The following is a 16,595-nucleotide window of genomic DNA, read 5'->3' as shown; positions in this document are numbered from 1 at the left end:
AATTTCATTTGATGTGTACTGACTTGATTGCAGATTGCAATGAAGGATATTTTACAGTAAGTTTAGATTTTTTAGAAATTTCAGACACACTTGTTAAAATTAACAATCTGTTACATGTTCCTTTGGTTCACCCCAAACCATAGGTACATATATCATAATATTTGACTATGATATGATTTAATTCTTTTTCTAGTATTGTTTATTTATAGCTTACAAATTATGTTAACAAAATTAACATTATTCATCTCAATGTTTGAGCCAGTTTTGTACAACATTCTTCATCTGCTCAATGCTGTCAAACGTGGTGCAAGATCATTACTGTAAACTGGATGTGGCCATCACCTCCCAAGCACAACTATTGTGTGTCTTTTGGGCGGTATGGGTAGGCATTATAATGCAGAAAGATTATGCCTTTTGAGAGAGAACCCTAGAATGTTTCCTCCTCTTTATTGTAGGTTTCACCATTTGCTAGCATCTCACCATAGTATTCATTATTGATTGTACCCTCATCTAAATAACAATAAATTGTACAAGGTTCATTTAAATATAAACTGGAATTTGTTTACTTAGCTTTATTGATGTTTTTAAAATAACAAATGAATTATTTTTACATAGTTTAAGTCTACTGAAATACATTTTCTCCACCAGATAGGTAGCTTCTGGATCCTCTCATCAAAAAAAATAAAGATGTCTGCCCTAACAACTAATTGGGCACTTAATGCTCAGCTGCAGTATCATCTTTGAATCTTTCTCTCCTAAAGCTTCTTTCAGGAAACCAAACATGTGAAACTCATGCGGTGACAAGTTTGGACCGTAGAGTGGGTGTTCAAGAGGTGTCCAATGAATTATATCCCGTTCATCATGAATCTAAGCTATTGTATGCGGCTGTGCATTGTACAGAAGAGGATATTGCAAATTACCGGTGTTATTTGTTGTTATACAACTCTGATATGATCCAACAACTGACAGTAATATGCTGCATTTACTATCGTACTTGCATACAGGAAATCAGTCAGCAGCACACTTCTGAGTCCCAAAACACAGTTGCCAGCTGACAAGAGAACAATTGTTTCTTGTTCTCTTGCTTTCCAGGGTGTAGTAGTGACCCACGTTTCATTGCAGGTCTAAAACTGTCCAAAGATGCCTCTCCTTCCTCAAAGCAATTCAGAAGCCTCTGACAGACATCTTTCTGCACATTTCTCAGTGCCTCAGTGAGAAGATGTGGAACCCACCTCTCCAACACTTTGTTTTATCCAAGAATATCTGACAACATAGTATGACACTACCAACACTTATGCACACCTCTAATCCAATTTCAATGATGCTTATGCAGCAGTCAGTCACCTTCCACAAGGTCATAAACAACCTGAATGTTGTCACTGACACTGGTCTACAGATGATGTTCACGAGTTTCATTCTACACTGCATCACGGCCACTTTGAAATTTTTTGACCCAATCAAACTCTTGAGTTTTTGGTAGCGTAGCATCTCTAAAGTGTGCCTGGAATCGTGTCAAAATTTCAGACGATCTGACAGCTTCGTTGGCAAGAACAGATTATAATTCATTGCACAACGGACGATGGTATCTCCTATTCAGATATTCTGCTGCTAACATGGTGGGACATGATCTTCGGGTGTGGCTGGCCGATTGATCCCCTCCATACATATAATGGAAATTATTTTCAAACATGATATTTTTTGTCAGGTGAGCCAATTTGAAATCTGACAGTTTAAATTTGTTCTATTAAACATTTTTTTTTTGCTGTTGCCATTTATCTCTTTTAATTTATGAGTGGTTCATATAATTCTCAATTGGTAATATTGTAAAATATTTATATAGTCCGTGCATGTTGGAAATACTGCAATTAAAAGATACTGAATAATATATAAAATAGCTACTTAAAATTCATTAATGAAATATTTCAGCCCACATTTACTAGTATTTATAATGAATAGAAGTGGAAAATACTCAGATTTAAAAATCTGTTTAAAAAATACAATTATTAACTCTCATCAACATAGTAGTATTCCTTCAGTAAAAGAAAATATTTTAAGTAAATTTTTAGAATATCTTTTAAATGAACAGATAATTTATTAAAAATAATAATAATATAGCATATTAACCCTTTTTCTTAACCCAAAATATTGTAGGAGTTATATAAAATTACAAAAAATGGTTCTTATGATTTAACCATATATTAAAATATTTTTGAATAGGTGTAGTAGGCAAAGATTTTGCCTGGTATGCAACTCAGTCAGTAGTTTGACTACAAGAGTATGTGTAAAGTACCATTTGCAGAACTGATATACGAATGAGCTTCATAAAAATGTATCTATCCTGCTGGCTTATAGAAGATGCTACCAGCAACGGTGTATCAGTGAAAAGCCAAGGATATGATTGTAACATTTCCCATGAGTCAAGAGTAATTGATAAAACTAGTGGAATGATGTAACATATTTTATTCTTATTTAAACCAGATTCTAATCTTTACCAGCATCATAATTAAAATTAACTGGTTGATATTTTAAATAGATTTTTAGAAATAGATTATCATAAAACTTTTCAGATAAATTAAAAAAAATCACATCGATTACATTTGTATAAAAATTAGTATTTTTTTACCTATGAAATTAAACTTATTTTGTTATTTTTTTTTTCTGTTTTTCTTACCATGTAATTCTTGGTTGTAGTAATTTCTTAATTAAATTTTCTAAGAAAAGTTGTTCTTAAATTTTTGTATAGGTGTATGTATGTATATATATATATATATATATATATATATATATATATATATATATATATATATATATATATATATATATACATACATACACACACACACACGAGGGTTGTCTGAAAAGTTTTGAACCTAATATAGACATATTTTTTTGTCAAATATAGTATTATTTTTCAGCAAAGTCTCCTTTCAAGTCTATACAATTTTTTCAGCGATGCTCTAACCTCTTTAACCCTTCCAAATAGCAGCTGGTGTCTTTCTCTGCAAAATAGGTTTCTATGTATACGATAACTTCCTCGTCCAATGAAAATCTCTTTCCTCTAAGCAAAACTTTATGGTTAGGAAACAAGAAAAAGTCACTTGGGGCCAAATCTGGTGAATACAGTGAGTGGTTAACCAATTCAGAGTGCAATTCGTTTAATTTTAGCCATGGCGACTGTCAAAGTGTGAGCAGGTACATTGTCCTGATAGAAAAGCACTTTCTTCTTCTTCAAATGTGATTATTTTTGCAATTTCTGCCTTCAATGATGAATAATACTGTCCCATTATTGTTTTACCTTTTTGAAGATAATCGATAAACAAAATTCCATTATTATCCCAAAAAACAGTCACCATCACCTTCCTGATTGATCGAACCGTCTTTACCTTTTTCGGAGCGTTCACTTTTGCAGACTACTGTTTTGACTGTTGAAGAGTGTAGTGGTGGATCCATGTTTCATCTACAGTTATGAATCTATGCAAAAAGTTTGACTTGTTTTGCTTAAACTGCTGCAGCAGGGCCTTGGAAATGTTCATTCGAATGTGTTTCTGGTCCATAGTGAGCAAACGCTGCACCCAACACGTGGATAGTTTATGCATATTGAGTTCTTCAGTTAATATATGACAAACACATTCTTTCAATATCCTCATAGCCACTGCTATCTCTGTAACCTTAATTCGTCGGTCATCCAGTACAATTTTGTGAACTTTTTCAATGACATCGCTGGTGATTGCAGTTTTTGGCCATCCCAAACATTCATCATAACCAAGCTGGTACGACTATGTTTAAATTCAGCTGCCCATCTCTTCACGGTGACAAATGATGGGACAGAGTCCCCATATACAGCATCCAACTCGGTTTTAATTTACAAAGGTGTATTGCCTTTCAAATGCAAGTATTTAATCACAGCACGATATTCGATTTTTTCCATTTTCACAAGAACACTCACAATGACTTACTCAAATAATTATCAAACAACTGAGTGTCCAAAGTGGCTGAAATTTTAGTGAGTACCTTTCAACACATGCGCGAATACATTCCCTAACTTTTGTTGACTAGTGCTACCATCTTCATGTTGAGGCTCCAAACTTTTCAGACAACCCTTGTATTACTTTACTGAAATTAATCTTTTAAAGATTCATATTATTAATCTGAACTATTAAATTATATTTAAATTCTTTTAAATAAACCACCTAGTACAGAATATTGATGTGGTTTCAATATTGTATACTAGTTGTTATATTTTGTAGAATTTATTTATATATATATAATTTATTTATTTATATATTTTAAGTATGATCTGGAATAACCAATTAAATTACCTTTTTAAAAATATTTAGCTACTAATTATTTGAAATTTGTTTAGATTATATTATATAAGTAATAATATTGCCTTAATTTATATATTTCCCTATGTTTTGCAGTAAATGGTCTAACAACAACAATATTCATATGTGTATATTACACTGATACAAAAGACGAATTTATGCTCCAGGTAGTTAATAAATGAATTTAGACTGGCATTAAAATAGTATATTCATTAATATTCATAAGCGTTTGTATTGTAGTTATAGTAGTTATACATTTCCTGTACCTCATTTATTACCTTTATCTTATAGCTGCTTGGAGCATGGATTCAATTATTAACAGAGAACATAATATTATATTTTAACCTATGTAATCATACGTTTAAAATTGTATTTATAGCTTTTAAAAATAGAGTATTTATCTATTTATAGCTTAGAAAAGTTGCTGTTGCTTAAAAATGGGTTCTACCAATTAGTTAAAATAATTTTTTTATTTTATATATACTGTAATTTAAAATAAAAAAATATATATACTGTATATAAAATTTTGAAGCAAATTTGAGTTGCTTTAAAATAATTTAACATTACAATATTAGATATCTTTTTATGGAAATTAAGAAAAACATGATATAAATGGAAAAGTTTTATAATTATCAAATATAAAAATCAGAAGTTACCTCTGTTAATAAATAAAATTTTATGTTACTTAATCTCTTCACTTTTATGATAATAAAATAGTACAGATTTCTTGCATTTTGACCATATTATTTTCTTTTCTCAGTTGTTAGTTCATATGACATGTTATAAACCAATAATTTAATTATTTACATATTTTACTTTACACATCTAGTTATTTTAATCCGATGACATTTTGTAATTTGATTTAGAACTGTATAAGCCTGATATTTTAGAAAGTCATTGTAATGGAATTTTTTTCAGTAGATTTGATTTTCATTAATTTGAAAATGAGATTTTAGTTCTGCTTGTGTTAGCAGTCTTTTAAATGTCATAAATTTCTCTCATTATAATCTATGTACCTTTTGAGTAAATATGATTTGTGAATTAATTTTTTTTTAATTGAACCACTTTATATTTATTTAGTAAAAAATTTTTATTTTCATACAAACTATGTTTAATGCGTGTACAGTTGTTGCACAATGATAGCTGGGTTTTTGTAGTTATTTTTATTGTAAAACAGCATCAACATGGAAAAGGTTTCACTGAAAAAAAGTTTAGATGATGTAAACTTTTATTTAAGACAATTTTTATTGTTATTGATATAAAAGAAAATATTGGGTATTAGGCTTATTTATTATACAACTAACAAAAAGATAATAAATCCCTCTGTAATTCCCCAATTAATATCAGGGGGAGCCCTTTACACTCCTTACTTGAAGTAGGTGATTCATGCATATAATTTACTTACCTATCACTCAGTAATGAGTGTACCTTTTACAACTCGCATATTGTAGTTTAATGCATATAATACATCAGCTACCTAAATGTATCTTGCTTCATTACTGCTTATACAAAGTGTTAGAGATGAAACGCCCTAATTTGAACTGTCTGTAATACTACATATATTTGATGCATTAAGAAGAATAAAACAATAGTGGATACACTTAGTTATGAAGTTTTACACACCATTTCTACATGTGCTCCATGAGTGGCACAGAGGATGTCTAATCGATATTCAATTTCTCTCCAGGTAGCCTGTAGAATCTGTGGCGTAACTGTCTCAATAGTAGCTCTAATCCTCTCACAAAGCTGTACCAGAGTTGTCACTTTAATAGAGTACACCTTGTCCTTAACGTGACCCCACGGGAAGAAATCCAGGGGAATAATGTGTCAGGCGACCAGGGTGGCTAGAGAATTGGATTACCTCTCCCGATCCATCTTTGTGGGAATTCATCAGTCAATATGTTCCAAACTTTCAAATGTCTGTATGGAGCTCAATTCTGCTGTAAGAGCAAGTTTGGGTGTCAATGTCTTATGTAGGGAACACAAAATTAACTAACATATCAAGATATGTGTGACCAGTGGTAGTTGTTTCTGCAAAGAAATAAGGTACAATAACTGCATCCTTCACTAAGCTACGCCAAACGTTGACCTTCAGGCTGTCTCATTGATACTATATGACCTCTCAAGGATGTTCACTACCCCAAATTCACACTTTAAAATGTCTGTTGACCTTACTACTGAGGTGAAATGTTGACTCATCAGAAAACATAACCTTGGCCAAAAAGTTATCTCTCGATGCGCTGAAGAATGTCTTCAGCAAACGTTGCTTGTTTGGGTTTATCATCAGGTTTCACCTCATGTCATAATTGCAATTTATTTGCATAAAGCTTTAGGTGCTTGTGTAGCATATCGTGGACAGTTGATTTTGGGAGACCATGCTCACATGATGCTGAAATGCGCTGAACTTTCTCCTTTTATGTTCATGATGGGCTACTACCATGCCTCTTAGCAACAGATCCTGTCTCTAGAAACACTGCTTTCCACACGTTGATTCTCTTTGCATTGGGAGAATCTCTGTGATACTCTGCACAGAAACATCGTTGAACTGCAATAATGGTCCCTAATTCTGCATACCACCACACAGTTTGTGCTTTTTCAGCATTCGTTTGCATTTTTCAATTTTCAAAAATGATTTTCAGCACCTGAATTAAAAATGATCTTGCTATTATATTACATAATGTAAATTTTCACAACGAAGCTACCATGTACCACCTAACAAAATTGCCTTGATTGTTTATTATGTTCAGTATAAGTGTTTAAAATTAGGGTATTTCAACTCGGACACCCTGTACTTCTAGACTGTTATTTTGGTGTATTATATTTTGAAAATTTGTTTTGATATTTTTATCCATTATAGTTTTCCTCAAAATATTATTGTTTATATATCTTTCAGTCAATAATAAACTGTCCAGTTGTTCATCTTAAATTAAAATGAACCTAGTTTTCATTTAAGACCATGGCATCCTCAACGTTGCTGTAGCAGATACCTGTACCCACACAGTCAAGAATAACAGACCAAAGCTAAGAAAATGCAGAGTAGATGAGAAAAACTGCTCTCGGCGGGCAAAATGATATTGTAAAATGTGACATGCACTCAAATTGGAAACATTAAATGGTTTTATATTAATATTATAGTTGTCTAGATGGAAGTTTTGCTGAAAAGGTTTCTCAAAGTTTAGTGAAATAATCGCTCATATCTGAACAGTAATTCTCAAAATCTAAACCAATGTTGGTCACATTTACGTAAAGACAGACAATCTTCTTTTTGACTAAACGGTTATATAAATATAAAAAACAAAGCAGTCTAACTGTGGAATTTGCTACTACAGGAAGTACATTTTATTGCTAGGTAGGCGAGTTCCAAGTCCATGTATTTTATATTAGCAATTGAATATGTGTTGTAATGTTAAAAACTTTAATAAATTATATTACACTTGAAAAAAATATTTTCGTTTTAAAAAAATTCTTTTTTTATATTACAAAATTTAAATTCTAAAAAGATAAATTTTTGAAAAGATTTTTTTTCACTAAACTTTATAGCCGAATTACCTCTGAAAAAAAATGTATAAGAATATCATTTTCTCTGCCCATAACTCTGTAAATTTAAAATACACTAGAGAAAGAAATAGTCCATTATTGACGGTTTTTCGCTCAAAATTCTTTCAGACAAAACCGATTGACATGAAATTTGAACAGTTATTAGGGAATAGCTCAAGGAAAAAACATTCAATAGTGTCGATGTGTGCATTTCTCTGGGGGTGGATGCCACCCCTTCTCAGGGGTGGAAATAATTGCATTCAAAATAACTGCAGAAATTGATGGAGAAATAAATTCTAAGCAAAAAATATTCTATAAACATTTTTTGTAGAGTCAATACTTTTTGAGTTATTCGTGATTGAAAATGTTGATTTTTCATCCAACCATTGAACGATTTTTTACAAATAACTTAAAAACCTTGTTTTATCAAAAAAATTATTAGTTAAAATGAAGCTTATAAGATAACGAAAAGATTGTGTTTTTTTTAAAATATTTCTGTAGATGCAATACGAACCGAGTTATGCCTCATTGAAGGTAACTTTTTGTTCACAAAAAAATGAAGTCAAACCTTCCAACATTAGATAACAAGAAAAACGGAACATTTTTCAAGGAAAACTGACAGGGTATTTTTCAAAGTACTTGAAAAGACGTTTAAAATTAGCTTTGGTAAAAATCATTGGCATGAAAACTAACAGAGTTATGATGAAAATAAAATGTTTGTCTCACTTTATCAGAGAAAAAATTAGCAATGAAACTAATGACTTTTTTTCTGCAAGATTTGGAATTGAACATAATCCTTTTACAATTTACTTTAAGTATTAACATTATGTTCTAGATGTTTGATCAGTTTGGAATGCCTAGATTTGAAAAAAGTTGATTCAAATTTGAAAAATGAAATGTTTTGAAATTTTTTAAAAAAGTTTCTTTTTTCACAATAATTCAAAAATAAAGAAAATACATAAAAAATGCTAGCGTACAAAAATTTATTATTTTTTTTTACTGAAGATTTTGGTTTTTTTTATTTCTGTTGAACAAAAATTTATTGAGATATCACCATTAGAGGTTTGCATTTGAGTGCAAGGACCACCTTCCCCAAGTCCTTTAAACTCAAAAATTTCAAAAATGAAGGGCTCAAGAAATCTGAACTTTACATACCTTGTAGCCTGCAATTTGTTTTTTTGAGCGATTGGATAGCTTAAAAAATTTTCGGAGCATATAAATTTTTTTATATTCTTCACAGTTTCAGAGCATTTATGAATACATGTGAACTCATATAACATATGAATAAGTATATCTTCATACACTCATATCATATCTGTGTGTGTGTATATGTATATATGTATATAGATGAAAGTATAGATAGGAGAAGAAACTTTATGGAGCACTCCATAGGTGAACACCTGCTGATGGATGATAGAACTTTGTGTGCATAGATGTATATAGGTATATTGTACATATATAAATGTGAATGTATATCTCTTTTATCTGATGTAGTCAGTACGGTTCTAAAACAGAAAGAATAAACACGTAGTGCACTTTGTTAATATTACCTTTCAAAAATTGTTGAATTAGTTATTTTTTTGATTAATAAAAAAGTAAGTACATCAAATTCACGTTTCGTCATTAAATTCATCATTTAATATACGAGCAGAAATTTAATTTTTATGATAAAATTAAAAATATTAATATTTTAAATAAATTCATTTATTTTAATTTGAATCTGAATAGATTTTTTATTTGGTTAATTTTTAAAATATTCTCTGAGGTACTTCATTATTAATACATATTGTTAAATAAAATTAATTACAAATTCTATAATGTATTTTTTAAGGTTATATGCACATATTTTTTGGGGTAACTGTTATAAGTTTCATATTTCCAAATTCACCTATACACACTATTTTTGAATCATTGGATATTTAAGACATAATTGCAGATGCAAGAATGCATTAATTATTAATAACAACAATGCACATTTATGATATCAAGACAATTTTCATCACAAATAATATATACTCACTTTTGCAATTATATACATTATCGTGTTGTTTATTTCAATTAATATTTTAAATAATTAAAAGTTTATAATTCATTATAAATTTACCATTAAAACATTTTAAGTTGTTGAAAACTAAGTTTTTTGTCATTAGAGTGGATTTTAAGGGTTGCAATGTTGTAACATCATAAATTATGTTTCAAAATGTGGAACAATATTTATTCTACACATTTAAGTGATTTTGAGCTACAAAACACTTATATCTTTAATTTTAACAATTTTGTTCATAAGGGGTAGTTTTTAAGGGTTCAAATGTTGCAATAAATCATAAATTATATTATAAACAGTAAAGGGATTATTTTTTATTCATTATAAATGCACCATTAAAACATTTCAAACTGTTCAAAATTTAATTTTTTTTAATTTCATCATAACGGGTGGTTTGTAAGGGTTGAAACATAGTAAAACATCATAATTTGTATTCCACAACATAAAATAATGTTTATTCTACATATTTAAACATGATTTCAGTCTTTGAAATGTTTAAATCTGTGAATTTTGAATTTTTTTAACAAAAACAATCACCCCCAAAAAACAAATAGCACACATCAGGAACATATAACTTTTGAAGCAGAGGGTTAGATAAGCTTAATTACAAATTTTCATGAAAATTGATGTTGTCCGAAAGAATTCTGAAGTAACACTATATTTTTACCGTCAAACATTGGACTAAATAAGTTATAGAGAAATAATTTCACTCTGTCCCACAAGTTTTTTTCAATGTAATCATGAAACAAACTTAAAAATACTTTCTTGAGGAGAAAAAAATGTTTAAATATCAAAACGTGGTTATTTTGAATCTTATCTTACAGTGAAAGAATAAAGACAAAATTATTTCTTTACGGTTTGATAAATCTTTTATAGATTTTTGCAAAAAATATATCCTAACTTGTTTCACCACATTCCATATATTTTTTTTTCAGAATCTAGTTAAGGTAGTATAACCATTCATATCAAACAAAAAAATCAATTGTCCTTAATTATTTCCTTATTGCATCCTGTTTAAAGTCTTACTTTAAAAGCATTATAGCTTTAATTGTTTATTAAGCAATACCTTAATGATATTGTTTGTTGAGACAAATATACAATTTGAATAGAATATTGAAAAGACAATAGGCATTTTTCAGGATGTAGCAATGCCTTTCATATACAAAATAAATGGAATCACCATTAGTTAGAAAATACTATACATCAGGTAATGATTACATTAGATGTAAAATAATAGTTGTCATGATCAACAAATTAAATATTAGTCTTAGTTAAGGTAGCTATTAAAATAGGTGTACAAATTTAAATCATTCAACATGTTCACAATTATACCTGTGCATTCATAAGTGTACTTATGTTTATTTGTAAATGTAATATTTTTCTATACAATCAAGATTATTAATATTATTTATTTCTAGATTATTCTTTTATTATTTTATGTTCATAAAGTAACTAGTAACATTTGAAAAATTCTTTCTTTTATATTTGTTTACTCTTACATGTTCTAAGAATCTTTGTTTAAGAAAACCTATTACTTTTGCATGTATATAAATATATAATTGATTCCAAAATGCTAGTAATGTTAAATTTATCTTGTGATGTAATTTCCTTATAAAATATTTTGTTACATTTTTATAGATTTAAAATATATTGAATTATTTTCATTATTCACCTCATTCATTATACTCAGACATACAATAAAAAATATGGAGAATAGTCTACAGATATTAGTAAGAAATAATATTAATAAACTTGTAATTTATAAAAATATTATACTTAAAAATGTAAGCATAAATACACACCTATGAACGAATATTTAAATTTTGTACATGAATGAATCATTTTAATTGGAGTAGCTATTTATGTAGCTAAATTGTAACTACTATTTAATTCAGTTTGTCATCACAAATCAGATTTTACAAATAATAATGGTAGTGCAGAATTACTTTATATAATATTTTATGATGAATCCATAGATTTGAAATACTCTTTTTAGAAATTGTTAAGCTTATTTATTTTGGTGTGCCCATAGATTACAGTACACTAATTACAAAATCATATATATATATATATATATATATATATATATATATATATATATATATATATATATATTGTCGCTGAATGGCTTTGACGGTTCGTGGCACTTAATAACCTTATGGGGGCCATCTTTGTCATCAATTGGCTTCGACAGCTTGTAATTGCTCCCTTATGGTAGCCCTGAGAAGGGCTGTTGTTGAATGGCTTCGTATTTCATAGCCTTGTGGTGGCCCTGAAAAGGGCAATTTTTTGCATTAGCTTTTATAACAATTGTTGGATCCAAAAGCTGGTCTCCGCCAAAGTCGGAGAGTTGCAGCTCGTCCGTTGAAGTCCGACCGGGCTTTCCCTCAGCGGAAGTTGGGTCCCTGCTACAGCATGGCAGTGGTGGCCCCAGAGCTCCGCAGTGTCAGGACGGCATCGGTTGTCCTTTGCTGGCATGGCTGAGGTGGTTCACCCGAGTGATTCCACGTTGGGCCGGCTCCAGCTGCTGAGTTCGCCGCAGCCAGGGCAATTGAAGCCCGGCAAGCTGGTGCTGGAGCGGGAAGGGAGGTCCCACGTTGAGCTGACCGGGGAACTTCTTGTTGGTCTTCTCCACATGGTGGTCGATGATGAATTGCCTTCACTCTCGTGGTGAACGCTCTTTTATTGGTAGAGTGACGGGGCCGCAGTGCCACTATGGTGGGAGTGATGCTTGTATCAACATGTCCGTATACTGTGTGCCCCGCTCACATCATTGCTACCGTTATCACCCACCGATATTAAATTAAGCTTATGTCGTAACATATATATATATATATATATATATATATATATATATCAGGGCTATTTATAAATTAACCTCTGGTTAAGTAATAAAATTAGACAAAATCAATTGAAAAAAGTCTATTCAAAATTTACATACTTATATTATTTCTTAACATAATCACCACCCAAATTCAAATACTTGTTATATTGTGGTCAGTTTGTTTATTCCTTCTTCAAATAATGGTGCTGCCAAAGTACCATTCTTCAGTTCATCATTTCTTTTGAGGTAACGAGTAGCCGACCAATTTTTCAGTTTTGGCATCAGATGGCAGCAAATTAGGGCTGTAAAGCAGATGGTACAAAATTTGCAGCTTGTTTAATACACCCTTGTTGCTAAGAGCAGTTTGAGGCTGTGCATGGTCATGCAAAAAAACAGTCCCGTTTATTCTGTATTGTTCTCCTAAGCTTTATCAACATTTCACAATAAACATCTTTGATTATGGTCATACCCACCTTCATAAGTTACGCCAACAAAGTTCCTTTACGGTCCCAAAGGTCAACAGCAAACACTTTTTTTTGTTCAAATTGATTTGTTTGAATTTTTTGGGCTTGTTTAGCAAGTGTGTTTGCATGCACTGTTTGAACTGCACTTTTCTTCCTATATTGATTAACTGAATCTATGTCTTGTCCCCAATAACAATACCAACAAGAAATTCACTTCCTTTTTTCTTTTGTTATCGCTGAAGAAAATTCAATGCCACTCCCATTCTTTTCATTTTTTGGGCATCTGTCCACATTATTTTAAAAAAACCCAATCTATCTGTAACAATTCTGTAAAGAGTGAACCTCGAAATTTTCACAGAGTTCACTAATTGTGAAGCAATGATTATCACAAACACAATGGAATATTGCTGCTCTCTTCCTTCTTTATTGTGTAGATTAGTTCGTCCCTATTTCCTTAATTGATTTCTTGTTTTCTCATAGAACCATCACTGATAACATTAAAATCGTAAACTACACACAGCTGATGGTGAATCTTGGCCGCATATGTTTCTTCTGCTTGCAAAAAATGAATGACCATGTACCTCACAACTGACAGGAGTTGTAATAATCATCTTCATACTTTACCGCATACTACTCAAGTGGTGCAGAACAAAATGGAGACCAACTGGGTGTGTGGTATTTAATGTTTACTGCATATGCACTTGCTATGGAAACCGGTTTATTTGTAATTCCAGTTCACTTGTATTATAAGTTGGGAATAAAAAATTTTTGTAATTAATTTCTTTTGACAAATTAATTTTAGGATCTTTCAGGGCTTGATTGATATAACAACATATATTCTAACTTAACATGCTTCAGTATTATATGACACACCAGCACTGACGATCACCTTTTTTCCATCATTTTTGTCAGTACTTTTATTAATATTTTATTTACTAATATTTTTTAAGCTCTGTTCACATTGTAAGAATTTTTTGTAGTATGTTATTTTTTTTGATGATTTAAATAATAACTAATTTTGAGTATTTAATAGTTAAATAGTATTACTAGTATATAATTTCTAACTCGATATCTTTAAAAATTATGAGTATTTCTTATAGCTAATAAAAAATGTTTTCATAAAATATGATTTTGAAATGATTATGTACTTATACAATAATTTAACCACTTTTGTATTATGAGTACTGTAAATAATCATGTATTAATAATAATTATTTTATAAGAAAAATACTTTTGTACAAATATAAAAATAATGTTATAAGCAAATGTAAAATAATGTTATAAACTTTAATATATATATATATATATATATATATATATATATATATATATGTTTTTTGATAAAAATAGTTTTTTAATATAAATCTTGTTGATTCATTTTACAGTAAGCTACAACCTATTTCTTTATAATAATTATCAAGATAAAAGAGATTGCAGATGTTTGTATTTTTTGAGATTATACTGAAATTATACTCTATCAGGTCAGCAACCCAATTATACTAGAATGGGGTGTGGTAAACTAATAGAAAATTATGAATATTCAATGTTTGTTGGCATATCATCTAGTCTATACTTTTGGTTGGTAATTGAAGGTAAATAATTGTCTCGCATAATATGTTTATCATTCAACCTGGATGTTAGCAACTTGTTCAGGAGCAATCAAACATTTGAATCACTATTTATTAGAATAAAACATTTGCCTGTTATTGCAAGTTATAAAATAATTACTTGAAATTCTTTATATTTGTAATTCTTCTTACAAATGAAAGATCGATAGAACACAATTTCCATTTCTAGTCATCAACTCTTATGATCTAATAAGAGTTTGATACAACACATAAACACTACAATTTCAGTAACTTCTAAATGATGTTATTTGCAGGACTATGTTTAGTAATCATTTCATAGACAACTTCTCTACATAATAACTCCACTGAGAATATTTGCCCATCATGCAATTTCTACCCTCGGTATTGAGTATCTACTTTTATTATGTGTACCTTCCCACCATACTGTCATCTTCATTTAATTACACGTAAGAAAGCAGACACTGTTATTTGATGTTACAGACAAACTTCTTTGCCAGTTGAGACCAAATATAGTGGTTTACTCTGATTTCGAAAAAGAGGATGCTGTTGAACTGACTGTAACTTGTGGTGAGTTTGCATCTTCTGTTTGTCTTACTGATGCAGAATGCATTCTAATTACTGCCAAAATGTGTGCTTTCATGTAGCCCATTTGTCATTTTGTATGAGGGGCTCAGAAAGTTCTCAACTTGATACAGAGATAGTGCAAGCATGGCCAAATGAATATGATATTTGTCAAGTATCATCCTTTAAATGGCTTGTTGTAAAGTTTCAGATATTCACATTTAGTTACATGTTTTGTGCCAACTGAGTAATGCAAACAAATGTTGATTTTTTCTAAAAAATGCCTGAAATTGAAGTTTAACCTGTTGTAAAGTAGATTGTTTTAAAAGGTTTAAAATCTTGAGATACTAATAGAACTAGGTTCCACTTTAAGGGATTATTCCTCTTCAGTTTTAAAGATAAAAAAGTGTACTGCTGAATTTAAATGTGGTTGTAATCCATTCAAGATGACAAATGGTTGAACATCCAAGAACTGCTACAACCAACAAAATCATAAAAAACCTCCACAATGTTGTATTAAATGATTGTGAATAGAAGCTATGTGAGCTTACTGATGCAAACATCTTAATAGACTGTGTCCACTACATTTTATTAAAAGTCAAATGGGTTTTGTTTAGCTGAACACTTCTAAAGGGTGTCTAGACATTTAAAAATGATTTTGCTAAGTTTCTTTAATGTTTTATATTGACAAAATATTGATTCACAAACCAGGTGAAAGTACCAAAAGAAAGCAAAAACTATTTACTATGCAGGAAAATTTATGGCTATGGTTTTTTGGGATTCTCGTGATTTGCTGCTCATAGACTACTGGGAAAAAGGTATGAACATCACTGAAGAGTATTATATTTCACTACTGGACCAATTGAAGAGTGATATTCAGGTTAAACATATAAATCTGGCCAAAAAAAAAAAATGCTCTTTCACTACCATAATGCATCTATACACACATCTCAGATTGTTGCTGCAAAGCTCCACAACCATTGCTTCAAATAGCTTCCACATGCCCTAGATTTGGCTCCCAGCAATTCTTTCCAAACCTGAAGAAATGGCTCACTGTATGAATATCACTGAAAATGAATAGGACAATTCTGAGACGACTACTTATTTTGCAGTCTTACAAATTGCATTATACTGAAGGTATTAAAAAGTTGGAAAGTCATTCTAAATGTGTTTAACTGCAAGGTTTATATTGAAAAATAAAAGAAAAATATGAAAAATGTCGTGTTTTCTTTGTCAGGTCAACTTTCAGAG

The sequence above is a fragment of the Lycorma delicatula genome, chromosome 10 (assembly GCF_047948215.1).
Source record: "Lycorma delicatula isolate Av1 chromosome 10, ASM4794821v1, whole genome shotgun sequence".
NCBI lineage: Eukaryota > Metazoa > Arthropoda > Insecta > Hemiptera > Fulgoridae > Lycorma > Lycorma delicatula.
This window is presented reverse-complemented; position numbering follows the sequence as displayed.